Below are 13,519 nucleotides of genomic sequence, written 5' to 3'. Positions count from 1 at the left end.
TTAAGACAGCTCCTTTTCCCTCTTGACTGTGCTGCTTCCAGGGCAGTGCAAGTCTGCATCTGGCCTGGGGACACTGCATTCAATCTAATGGGGCATACCATCCTACTCTGCACCTTTTTCAAGCTCTGTCATGGTGCAAACAGAGAACATTTATTATGTGTAAAGAGGCCTCAGTTACCAATGTGGACAGAAGCATGCGTCTGTTCCTCTGGGTCCAGACAATGCTGGAACTACCTATCAATCACCCCCTCAGTGAGTATGTCTATATCAGTATCACTGACTGTGTGGGTGCCCCGTTCACCGGTCATTCTGTCATGTTGAATAAGGTGGATTCAACAGTACAGCAGGATGGCAGACAATCCTGCTTGGAGATGAGGCTGACTCTGAATGACCATTAAATGGATGCCAGTCCCTCCAAAGTTTGAAGGGGGTTTGGAGTGCTACTCATTGTTATTGTTGTATGAAATTCCAGGACACCTATATGAGCCTGAGTCACAATGGGCCCCCACACTTGGAAGTCTCATTGTGGACAATCTGTCCCAAGCGTAATGAGTGAGGGGCATCTGTCACTAGTGCGTAGGCTATTTGCAGGGCCCAACTGGCCAGGTGGGCGATTTGGTGTTTTTCCAGGGGCCTGGAGTGGTGGGGGCTGGTTTTGTTACTGTGTGTTGGGTCTGAACAGGTACCACAGTATGTCCCCCAGTAACAAAGCAGCACTCTGCATGATCCACACACTTGCAGTTCCTGTCTCTGTGTGGGGGCTGGTCTGACATACTTGATTGTGCTGCCATGGGTTCCTAGGCCTGCTATGGACCTCTGTGTGAATGTGGCCTTAGGTGTCCAGGGATGAACACCACTACCTGCATCTAGGATCAACTAGGATATAAGTGCCATATGATGATCACATGTAACATAATGCAAAGGGCCCAACTGTTGGCCATTAATGTAGCATAACGTGCATCTATAAACCCTTCCTGCCCTTTTCACATTTGTTTGCATATGCTGCATTTCTTTGACCTTGTCCCCTGCCCTGAGTGCAGATTCTTTGCTTTTGGATGCTGATTCTATGCTCCGAGTGTGGAGACTACACTCCGGGTATGGTGCTGGACAGTTACCCTCAGCTTTATGGGGGCCTCGAGGACCCGCTGAACGATGCAGCACGTGCCCAGCTCTGGTCTGACATTGCACAATGCTGCAATGCAGTGGGCGTGTACAACCGGCGGACCAGGACATGCCGCAAGTGCTGGGAGGACCTGACAACTGGGCCCGACTGAGGGCCCAGGAACTATTTGGATAGTCCACCCAGGCCCCTGTGCACCGTCCCCGCCTTATGCCACTGTACAGGAGGGTTCTGAGACCAGCCTGGCCGACCTTCCATGCCCAGGAGCAAAAGTTGGAGCAGCAGAGACCTGGTTAGTGCATGGGCTGCATCATGTGTCTATCAGAATGATGTGAGTGGTGACTGACCTGTACCACCATGTGTCTAATGTCACCGTTTACACAATCTGAGCAATTGATGCAGCTGTCATAAGGCGAATGTTTCATTGGAGCCTATTGGATGGATAAACAAGGGTGTATCCAGGGACTTGTAGTGTACTGAACACTACTGGGGAAGTGGGCCTCACCTGTGCATTGGAGGAAGAACTGCAATGCCAACACCATGAATGGTGATCCAAGGACCTCATCACTGCTGGGTGCAAAAGCAAAGGGATGGGCCAGACAATGTTCAGTGTGGGGTCAAGATGTTTTTGGGGTGTTAGATGTAGTTTTGTGCATGCCTTTTGTGTGTTTTTTTATCAGTATAAAGTATCATTTCATTTATCTTGGAATAAAGGCTGACTTTGGGATACTTTTCTCACACAAAATGGTACCAACATTTCCCAGGAAAACCAAATGCACACATCTCCACAACAGTGGCTCTTATGTCAGATGTAATGTCTAGCTGGCTGTACCAACTATGCACATGTGCCAACTGGTTTTCAGCACCAACAGGCAGTCTTGGCATTCAAGATGTGGTACCTGCTATGTAGTTTGGCTGATGTTGTCAGGGATCCTCCAATATATAGACCCACAACTTAGCAAAGGTCACAACTAAGGGCAGGTTTGTTCATATACACCCATTCAAGCATTTGTGTGGAATCAGACCATGCCACACATCAGATGACCGGCGATAGGCAGTATAAGGCTGTCCAGTCTGCACATCACAGGATGATCATAGATATATGCTTATGTGTGGACAGCGCCATGCAGACTGTGTCCCATCTCCACTTGTAGACTGTGTTTGGAAGATGACTAGGCAACAAGGACAGGAGACCATGGGGCCAATTTACAAATGTAAACTAAGACATTTGATCTAAAATTACAACAAATGTCTTTGTTCACCTATGTCAATTGGGCTTTAGTATTCCAATTATGCTGAAGGCGAGGCTTTGTCACTGCAGAAGTGTATACACCCCACACTTGTGTCAAGTGTCTATGTGTGCGTAATGTCAGGACATTACAGTGATAGTATGCATAAACTTGGGATCCAAGTCACCTAGATTTGGTTACTGAGATCAAAGGACAACAAAGTCAGCACTTGCTTCATGTACTTATGTGCTGTGCTCTGATCTGGACACCAGTTACATAATGTTCTCGCTTCTATTTTAGTGGACCCGGATGGCTAGGAAACCAGGACGAGAATCGCAGATGGGGAAGGGCATCCTTGGGACAACAGCGGGCATGGCCTCTGTTATCTACAGAAGAGGAAGAGGAGGAGGAAGGACCTGGCATATTTTGAGGCAGGAGGGAAGTGCCCACCCGAACGGACACAACATCAGACACATACTGGGTGGAGGCGGCGGACACTGTAGAGGGGACAATGATCCTGATACGTCTGGTCGGAGGGAGAGAATTTGTACCCTCCCCAAGGAATGGAAGGTGTCCCCAGGGCAGGCTGAATCAACACCTGGATAATAGTTATGAGGGGATTCCCTGAACAAATAAGTGTAGCTCAAACAGGGAATTAACCAATGTAGGGAAAACTACTAAGAGAGCTACTTAAATATACATGAAGATGCTATGATCTTCGAGAAAACAACAATATAGTTGTAACTGATAATAACTAAATATAACAGACCAATTATAGACACATGATATCAGGCTTCTGTACTCAGGCAATTACTCACAAATAGAATAATCCTATTACATTATTTTTGTATGAATTTTTTATTATTATTATTCAATAGTAGTACAATCATAGAAAAATATATACATTCTTTCATGAAAAACAAACAAAATACCTAAATCAGACATGCCACAAGCACACTAGACGAAACAAATAAAGAAAGGTGTCTTATATACAAGTGGAACATAACACCAATAAAACTAGTCCTAATAACATAATAAGGCTAAAACGATTCTTAATGGTGAAAATATAAAGATATAAATTCTTCTAGTACATTAATATTGATAATCTAATACACAAAAAGAAAGACAATGTTGACGTTATTCTATCGAAATGGTACCGTAGGGACTAAAGGGCCTACGCGCGAAACGGTGTTTTATGATATTATGGGTCACCTTCTTCAGGGCCGTTCCCAATGGTACTGTTCAATAGTGGTCTAGTCTTAGCAGGCAAATCTTCTGGTCAGTTTAATTTTAGGTTTGTAGTGTATTTTTTTGATTATGTAGTCAAAAAATCTGATAAAAGGAAATATATGATAATTTATATGGATCATAGTGCTAGTTTCCTAGAAGTCACCTATTTATATTTTACATATATGTCAATCAAGAGTGACATGTTGTCATATCAGAATACGTGCCCAAGAGGTCTGAATGAACTTTAAGTGGTGTTAGTAATGGAATATGAAATATAAAAGACTAAAAGCTGAAGATATTATATTAAAGAACATAAAATAACAGGTGTTAGATCAATAACGATGATGAATCCTAAATATAGTGAGATGAACCGGTAGTTAGTATACTATAGTTAGAAAGTGCCTTACATTGTGCTGCCAACATTCTTTAATTCCCTTCAGTGAATACATGCATCCCGGTGTGTGTTAAATAATAAAGGTGATAAATTCTAATAAAGTAAGACCTTACTTGATGAATCTTTTCTTGCATTTTTATAAAACAATAGTTTTTCCGCCCGTTTCTATCTCACTACGAAGCGTGATGATACCAATTGTTATACAAGAAGATAAGCTGAATGAATAGATAACAGAGACCACAAAGTGGATAAATAAATAAGTAAGTAGATGGATCGGATGTTCATGGTATAATAAATAATTGTTACTGCTATTATTTGTAAATACTGGAATTCACCTGAGTATTAGCTGGTAGTAGCTGAGAAAATTAAGTCCATATTGTTGATTTTTATGGGTCCTCAAAATCGTAACGATACAAAAAGTGAATCCAGAGTATGTGTGTCTGAAAATGGTAAAAGAAGCTGTTACAAATTACAAAGAATGAAAGGGGGCAAAAATAGTTAGGCTTTATACTATAGGCTACTCAAGTCATTTAATCAAATAGTGAAATGGAATAAGTATAATGTGAAGGCAGGAAAAAGAGAAATGAAATGAATACTTTAAAGAAATACCGATCGCGACGTTCAAAACGCTCCGCATCTGCTGACTAGAGTCAGCCGCCGTTGTACGTAGACGTTCTTATACGGCTACAAAATAGTATTCCTAGTAGCACTGGGCCGCCGAATTGCAAGATAGTTGGGCGGTCTAACGCAGGTGCCATATTGGGAGTATTCCGACGGCGCGAACGGAAGTTAAACAAGCTATTGGTTAATATATCGTACACTATTTAATATAGATGCAAGGGAAGACAAAATCAGAAATAAATCATGTCAGAGGGCTATAAGTATATAAAGAAATATACGTCACTTATAGATAAAGAGAACAGCAGATGGAACCCAACTATGGACTCGATTTCCAACTAACTCTATGTTTATGATTCAAAGGACAGAAATAATTAACGTTTCAGATGGTTCTGTAGAATTCTTGCTAAGATCTAGTGATATAGATATTAATATCTAGCAAAATACCTAACAGAGAATGTCTATCAGCGGATAGAAGAAAAAATGGGAATAAAAATGGAAATAAAGGTAGAATTGAAAATAAAAATGAAATTATAAATGGAAATAAATATACAAGTAAAAATGGAAATAAAGATGGGAATGATAACCGTGAAAAAAATATACAAACTTATGAAAAAAAGGGAAAGTTAGAAGAGATCCTAAAGTTTATTAATAAAAATACTGTTTTAGAGTATAAATACTTACCAATGCGAGTTTAGCTTATGTGGTAGCATTTTCCCAAGGGATATACTCGTTCAATCCCTTTTCACAGCTGTCTAATGTAAAAATCCAGAAGACTTCTCTCTTTTTCCGGATTTTATGGTCCTCTATCTGTCCATAGTTCTTAATTCTTTCTAGTACAGTCCAGGAGAGGTCCTCGATTTTATGCCCATGTTGTTTCCAGTGTGTAACCAGTGGGGCGCTCTCTTTGTCGTTTCGAATATTGGAAATGTGCTCCAATATTCTAACTTTGACTTCTCTTCTTGTTTCTCCTACATATAGGAGAGGGCACGGACACCTGATTAGATAGATACAATTCTCTGTTTTGCAATTCGTCATATCCGATAGTTGAAAGTTAGTACCTTTCCACAGGAATACATTGCCCACAATGGCCCTAGGGCAAGCCTTGCAGTTACCACATTTATGGTGGCCTGTGATAGGTCGATTCCCATGTGTAGATTTCTGACAAAAGGTCTAATTTTTAGGTAAACTGGCTCTCACTAGTTTGTTCAAGATATTTTGGTTTTTCATGAAAGATAGAAGAGGGCGTTCTAATGATGTTTGGTTCGAATCGCTGTTGAGGATGTGCCAATTGGCAAGAATTATTTTCCAAATTTTTTCCTTTAGATTTGAATGTTGGATTACACAAACTATGGAAGGTGTGGATTTTTTATTTTGTTTCTCGAACATACTAGTCCTATTGTAGTATTTTGCTCTTTTGTATTAGTCTCTAATCAGTTTTCTGGGATATCCTCGTAGAATTCCTGTTGCAAAATGTTTGCATGGTGTTCAAAATCACTCAAGTTAGAGCAGTTTCTACGGACCCGTAGGAATTGGCTAACGGGTATCCCTTGTTTTTGGCTGGTAGGGTGGAAACTATCATAATGTAATATGGTATTTCTGGCTGTTGATTTAGTGAACAGTGACATCTCAAGTTGATTATTTATACTTTTCGACGCACAACTGCGCCAACGCAGTTGTGCGTCAAAAAATCTAACGCCGGCTAACGCCATTCTGAAACGCCATGCGGGCGCCGTATTTATACAATGACGTTAGCCGGCGTTAGCCGGCGGAGCTGCCTGGTGTGCGTAAAAAAAAATGACTTACACCAGGCAGCGCCGGCGTTGGGGAATATGGAGCTTGGGCGTCAAAAAATGGGGCAAGTCAGGCTGAGGCAAAATTTTCGCCTCAACCCGATTTGCGCCATTTTTTTTTACTCCCAACCCCCATTGAAATTACTCCTGTCTTAGCAAAGACAGGAGTCATGCCCCCTTGCCCAACGGCCATGTCCAGGGGACTTATGTCCCCTGGGCATGGTCATTTTGCATAGTGGCATGTAGGGGGGCACAAATCAGGCCCCCCTATGCCACAAAAAATAAATAAATAATACTTACCTGAACTTACCTTAAGTTCCCTTGGATGGGTCCCTCCATCCTTGGGCGTCCTCCTGGGGTGGGCAAGGGTGGCAGGGGGTGTCCCTGGGGGCATGGGAGGGCACCTCTGGGCTCCTTCCGAGCCCACAGGTCCCTTAACGCCTGCCCTGACCAGGCGCCAAAAAATGACGCAAAAGCGGCTGGATGTCATTTTTATTGACCCGCCCACTCCCGGGCGTCATTTTTGCCCGGGAGTATAAATAGGGCACACATGCCTCAGAGTCATTTTTTAGACGGGAACGCCTACCTTGCATATCATTAACGCAAGGAAGGTGTCCACGCCAAACAATGACGCAAACTCCATGAACTTTGGCGCTAGATGCGTCTAACGCCAAAGTATAAATATGGAGTTCGTTTCGCGTCGAATTTGCGTAAAACAAAAACGATGCTAATCCGGCGCAAACAGAGTATAAATATGGCCCCAAATGTCTAGAAATTCAACTTTGTTTCTGCTAGTGTGGATGGTAAACTTGAGATTGGGATCACATAAGTTGATCCACTGACTGAATTCTGTTAATGCATCTTCCTCACCTGTCCAGATGAAGAAGATATCATCAATGAAACGTGACCAAAAATGGACATTTTCGTAGAATGGTGTCATCTCATTGTAAATATGAGTTTCCTCGAAGGAGCCTACATAGATGTTAGCTACACTAGGGGCACAGGCAGCCCCCATGCTGACTCCTTTCCTCTGCTGATATGTCTGACCATTAAATTCAAAGAAGTTTTCTCGTAGGACAATGTTGAGACACTGTAGAATGAAGAAAGAGTGTTCTGTATTCCCTTCCTTCTCAAAGAGGCGGGCTACTGCTAGCCATGCCTCTTTCTGCGGGATGTTGGTATATAGTGCCTCAATGTCCATTGTGACTAGTAGTTGTGTAGTCGAATTGAAAGGGAGACCTTCTAATTTGGCAATAATGTGGCTGGTGTCTCGAATAAAGGCTGGAAGTAGAGCCACTCGAGGGTTCAGGAATTTCTCCACATATTTAGATAAAGGTTCTGTCAACGCCCCTACAGTGGAGACTATAGGTCTCATGGGGGGATCTGTCTTGTTTTTATGTATTTTGGGGACTCCGTAGAACACAGGGGTCCTAGTTTTCGCTGGATTAAGGTATTGGAATTCTTGTTGGCATATGATTCAATTATCTAAAGCTTCAGCACTTATTTTAGTTATCTCTCCTCTGACTCGTTCATGCCAATTATTCCCTGTTTTCTGGTAGTATTCTGGTTCATTTAACATAGTTTGGATCTTGGATTTATAAATTTCAGTATCTAACAATACTATGCCCCCTCCTTTGTCACACGGTTTAACTGTGATATGTTTGTCTTTTTGTACTCTTTGCAAGGCTTGATGTTCTCCTTGATTTAAATTGAAGAAGGGTCTCCGAACAGATTTCAATAGAGATTGAATCTTATTGGACACTATGGGGCATATTTATACTCCGTTTGCGCCGAATTTGCGTCGTTTTCTTCGACGCAAATTCGACGCAAAACTAACTCCATATTTATACTTTGGCGTTAGACGCGTCTAGCGCCAAAGTTCATGGAGTTAGCGTCATTTTTTTGCGTGAACACCTTCCTTGCGTTAATGATATGCAAGGTAGGCGTTCCCGTCTTAAAAAATGACTCCGATGCATATGCGTCGTATTTATACTCCTGGGCAAAAATGACGCCCGGGAGTGGGCGGGTCTAAAAAACCCGCATTAGCGCCGGATTTTAGCGCCTGGGTCAGGGCAGGCGTTAAGGGACCTGTGGGCTCAGAATGAGCTCAGAGGTGCCCTCCCCTGCCCCCAGGGACACCCCCTGCCACCCTTGCCCACCCCAGGAGGACACCCAAGGATGGAGGGACCCACCCCAGGGACATTAAGGTAAGTCCAGGTAAGTATTTTTTTATATTTTTTTTTGTGGCATAGGGGGGCCTGATTTGTGCCCCCCTACATGCCACTATGCCCAATGACCATGCCCAGGGGACAGAAGTCCCCTGGGCATGGCCATTGGGCAAGGGGGCATGACTCCTGTCTTTGCTAAGACTTGCTCCATTTCTTGACGCCCAAGCCCCATATCCCCCTACGCCGGCGCTGCCTGGTGTACATCGTTTTTTGAACGCGCACCAGACGGCGCTGGCGGCTAACACCGGCTAACGTCATTCAATAAATACGGCGCCCGCATGGCGCTTCAGAATGGCGTTAGCCGGCGCTAATTTTTTTTACGCAAAACTGCGTTGGCACAGTTTTGTGTCAAAAAGTATAAATATGGGCCTTAATTCCCTGGTGTCTATTTTACCTTCGAAGTATCTGGAAAGCCTGATTCTTCGAAAGAAAGCATGAAGGTCAGAGAGAAGATCAAATTTGTTGATGGAAGTAGCAGGGATGAATGACAACCCTTTCGTTAATAGAGACTCAGTATCTGTGTCCATAGGAGAGGTTCTTAAATTAAAGACTGGTACTGCTTTTAATCCCTCCCATATTGTTGTCTCCTGGTTTGTAGGGTGTGTGGTGGATTGTCCACATTCTGGAATCTGCCTCTCTGATAATTCCTGTATCTCATTCGGGGTCTTCCTCCTCTGGATAAAAAATGGTTTGAACGGCTGGGGCCTTCATTGGGGCCTACCCTTGCATTTTATTGTTCAAACTGGTTGGAGGTTCCTTCCCCCTCAGATTCTGAGGTATCAGAGAAGGTAACAATTTTCTTGTTCGTCCAGTATTGTCGGTCTTGGTCTGGTACATTTTGTTGTTGATTCGCATAGTATCGGTCTGATAAATACGTGTATGTCCGTTCTTTTGTGAACCATCTAATATCCTTTCTAAGCTTATCTGTCTTTCTCTTGACTAGATATAGGTTAAAGGATTCTAATTCTTGGTTGATGGTCTCTATCTGTTTCTTCGCTTCCTGTACGGAGTCTTGTGTTTTCAGTTCTTCTTCTAATGACTGAATTTCTTTCATAAGAGTTTCCATCAGTTCTCTCGCGGTCTCTATTATGAGGATCATCCAATCTCGAGAGCAGCGATTAGAGATCAAGGATCTCGAAGATCATAGCATCTTCATGTATATTTAAGTAGCTCTCTTAGTAGTTTTCCCTACATTGAATCAACATCTGGGCCTGCCTCTGACCCCCCTCTCTTGAGGCCCGTAGTCCACAAGGGCACCCAGCTGCACCCTCTGCCACTAGTCTCCCTCCAAGTGCCTGTCCCAGTGCCCCATGGAGCATCCCTGTCCCCAGCACCGTACATCCCTTGTGTTCAACCTAAACCCCTCCCTGTTATGTCACCCCTGTGACAGCATCCCAGAAAGGGATGGTGTCCTCTGAGAGGGAGCATAGCATTTCCTATCAGCTCCTACAGTAGATCCTTGAGGAAATGTGTAGGGCCCGAGAGGAAAATGCTCATGCCATGGCTGCCCTCAATGCCACCCTCGCTTCCTTGGGTGCAGCCATAATGCCTGCCCTGTCCCAGCATCCCTCCCATACCACCCTCCATATGTCTCCCTGTTCGTCTTCTCCCTCGGTTTCCCCCATATCCCTCATGTGTCCCATCCCCATGGGGTGTCAGGTTCTCCAACGGTTAGTCAGGAAGAGGCCACAGATGCAGAGGATCTTGTTGTGATCATGAAGGAAGATGACCAGGATGACAAGGACTAGGCAATTTACAGTGACTGGACATTTTTGTTTGCTCTTGTAAACAGACTGATTCCCCTGACGTTTTCTGACATATTTAAATTATTTTGTCCAACCCCTTCCAAGTCCTCTGCCCATTTTGTATGAAGAGCATTATTTGATGTTGTTTCTCCTTCCCAATGGACGGTATTATTTTTTTATTTCTATTTCTATTCATATAAAAAAAGAAAAAGAGAAAGCACTGTTTCATGTAGTTCGTTGTATTTGTTGGAGTCAAGGTAAGGAACTATACATCTGGAGTGGTTTAGCTATGCCTTCACCATGATAGCTTTGTACATAGCTGGTTCTGCTGGTGGACATGTTTTAGCCACTTTTATCGACACATAAGGTCAACAACCACATTAAGCAATTGACCATTATCAACTATTACTCAGCTCAAAATAGTTGTTGAATATGTCTTTTATTTATATTGTTATGTACAGACATATTTACAGTGCTCAAGGGGGATCTTGTTTGTGCCTTCTCAATTTTGGTGGTGAGGAATGTTGTGAGTTTGGGTGTTTCCTAGGGTTCTGAGATGTAGGTAAGGAGGTTCTTGTGCAGGGGGATGCATCCTGGACAGGGAGTGGTGGTTCCTGTGCAGGAGAGGGTAATACATCCTAGGCAGAGGGTGTTGGTTCCTGTGCAGGGAAGTTCATCCTGGACAGTGGGTAGTGGAGTAAAGGGGGGCTATATCCAGGACAGGGGGTGGTTGTTCCTGGACAGGGGGTAGTGGTTCCTGGATGGGGGGGTGCATCCTGGGCAGAGGGTGGCGAATGTACAAGGTGAGGACATTGTGCAGGGGGGGGGGGTGAAAGGAGAGTTTTTCCATTGTAGATTAATGGGTGCTCTGTGCAGGTATCCTAAGCAGGGGCTGGGGGTAAAGTAGTGCTGGTAGATATGTTTGCTCCCCTCCATTCATTGACTGTGAAGGGTGATTTGGTATCATTTTGAGTATCCCCTCTATCCTCTTCATAGCCAATGCATGATATGTTGTACTCTCTCACCTCTGTATGGCCATGATGTCATCTAGCCTCTTCCCCATGTGTTTCCAGGATGGATCCATCCTCTCCAACACCTGGGTCACTCTGTGCACCACCTGTAGGAGTTGCCACATGTCCTGTATTGAGGCAGACATGTCAGACAGTATAGCCCATGTGTCCCAAATGGCCTGCCTCACATCTAACTGCTCTCCACCATGAATATCTGCCGGTCCTCTCCACCTGGGCTAGCCTTGGATGTTACCGGCAGGTCCACCAGCAGGGGGAGGTGGCAAGTGGGAGGTTGTGAGGAAGAGATTTATGCCCTGGGGCTACCTTCTCCTCACCAGGGCTGGCATGTACCTCAGATGTTGAAGAGAAGGCCTGAGAGACACTGTCAGTGTAGGAGTGACTAAGGGAACCAACATATCTGACCTGGATGTGAGGGCTGTGAGGAGGTGATGGTCGTTTTGTGGGGTGTGGGGAATGGGCAATACTTGGAGATGTAGGATGATGCACCATGCTGATGAGAGCAGATGTGGGCTTTGATGGTATGCTGAGTGGGCCAACAATAGTGCTCTGGGAATTGGCCTCTACATCTGTTAGAATTAGGCCTTGATCTTCATCCTCCTCCACTTCTTCCTCCTCCTCCTCCTGTGCAGTTCTGGCAGCTGACGAGGCGGCTTGGAAGAGGAGTAGGTTCTCCCCTTGGATTGCCCAGAGCCTGTCACAAGTAGATGGTCCTTTTCCAGGGGAAAGACAGAGGTTGCAACAGGCAAAGTATTTGCCTTAGAACATCATGTAACACAGGGATTGAGTCAAATTATCTTCACATCAATGGATGTTCCACATGTGACCTGGCTTGCGTACACCTACACGTTATAGCTCACACCAGGTCATTGAGGTTTTCAATGCGGATGTGAAATGAAAAACTCACCAGCTCCAACCACAGCTCTGTGTGGCATTGAGGTCCCCCTAGATGTCAGCTGCTGGACTCGGCTCCTTGAGCGTGTTGCAGAAGATATAGTCCTTGATCCAGAAGCTTGTGAAAGGGGTGACACCATAGTTAATGTCCTGCATGATTTATATTTGAAAATGCACACTTGAGACACACATCACTGATTATGTTCTGTACATTCCATACACCAACTTCAGATGTAATACTGAAGTAGCAATATCTGTTCATCCCCTTCTGCAAGTATTTGGTCATTGTACATGGGTAGGGTATCAATAGTCTACAACACTATATGGCACACTTTCATGATGGGTGAATGGCAGTGGTTTTGACTGCTGCAGCCAGGATGTCTCTAAAACCCTTGGATGGTGTCATCCATATCACTGAAGTTGTCCTGGGAGCAGCTGTAATGTTACATGCATATCCGTAACTAAGTACAAAGGATGATGGTGATGATTCAACATGTGCATGTCAGAGGCATGGACCAGTGATCTACAAGTTACAGGCAGCCCTCATATCAACCAGGTATCACACTTACAGACAAACATGTATTTGGAAGTTACCAAGAGCACCTGGACAGAAACAACTACGGTGTTCTGCACTGCCTACCTTTGTACACACCTTCATTCAAGGGGCATTATGAATCCTACCTATGATGTGGTATATGCTAATTTGAAAATAAGTCTTCCACAACATGCAGAGCTGGTTCATCTTTGCACATCAGATTATGCTAGTGTGTTCCAGAGTACATGTGTAATAAACAGAATTATCAACTAAGGTATGGGTAGCATTCATTCTACTCCCCCAGAAAGGACAACATTGCCTATTGTGGACAGTGAGGTCAGTCATTTCTGCTGTGCACTCTTCTTCTGGTCTGTGTTCTGAATGTACTTGAACAACATCATGGTCTATTTTACCTGACACTGGATATGATTATGTACAGCACACATCCAGAAGTCCTCTATTCCAAGGTTTACTCATTTGTGATAATGGGGAAGGCGAGGCAAAGTAAAATAAACATGGGTCTGGGATCACACAATTTGGTCAAGTGGAGAAGCTGGGCTGATCCCCACTGTTACTAGTTTAATGTTTTGCAGTTCACCCACTAGATGTATAGGCTTTGGCTCCTCTACACCCACCTTACCAGCCACAACCGCAATACCCAAGCACAAGCCTGCTGCTATCAGTGCACCCCTCATCCACATCATT

Source organism: Pleurodeles waltl, chromosome 5 (assembly GCF_031143425.1).
Source record: "Pleurodeles waltl isolate 20211129_DDA chromosome 5, aPleWal1.hap1.20221129, whole genome shotgun sequence".
Classification (NCBI taxonomy): domain Eukaryota; kingdom Metazoa; phylum Chordata; class Amphibia; order Caudata; family Salamandridae; genus Pleurodeles; species Pleurodeles waltl.
The sequence above is the reverse complement of the archived record's forward strand: the minus strand, read 5'-3'. Positions refer to the sequence as shown.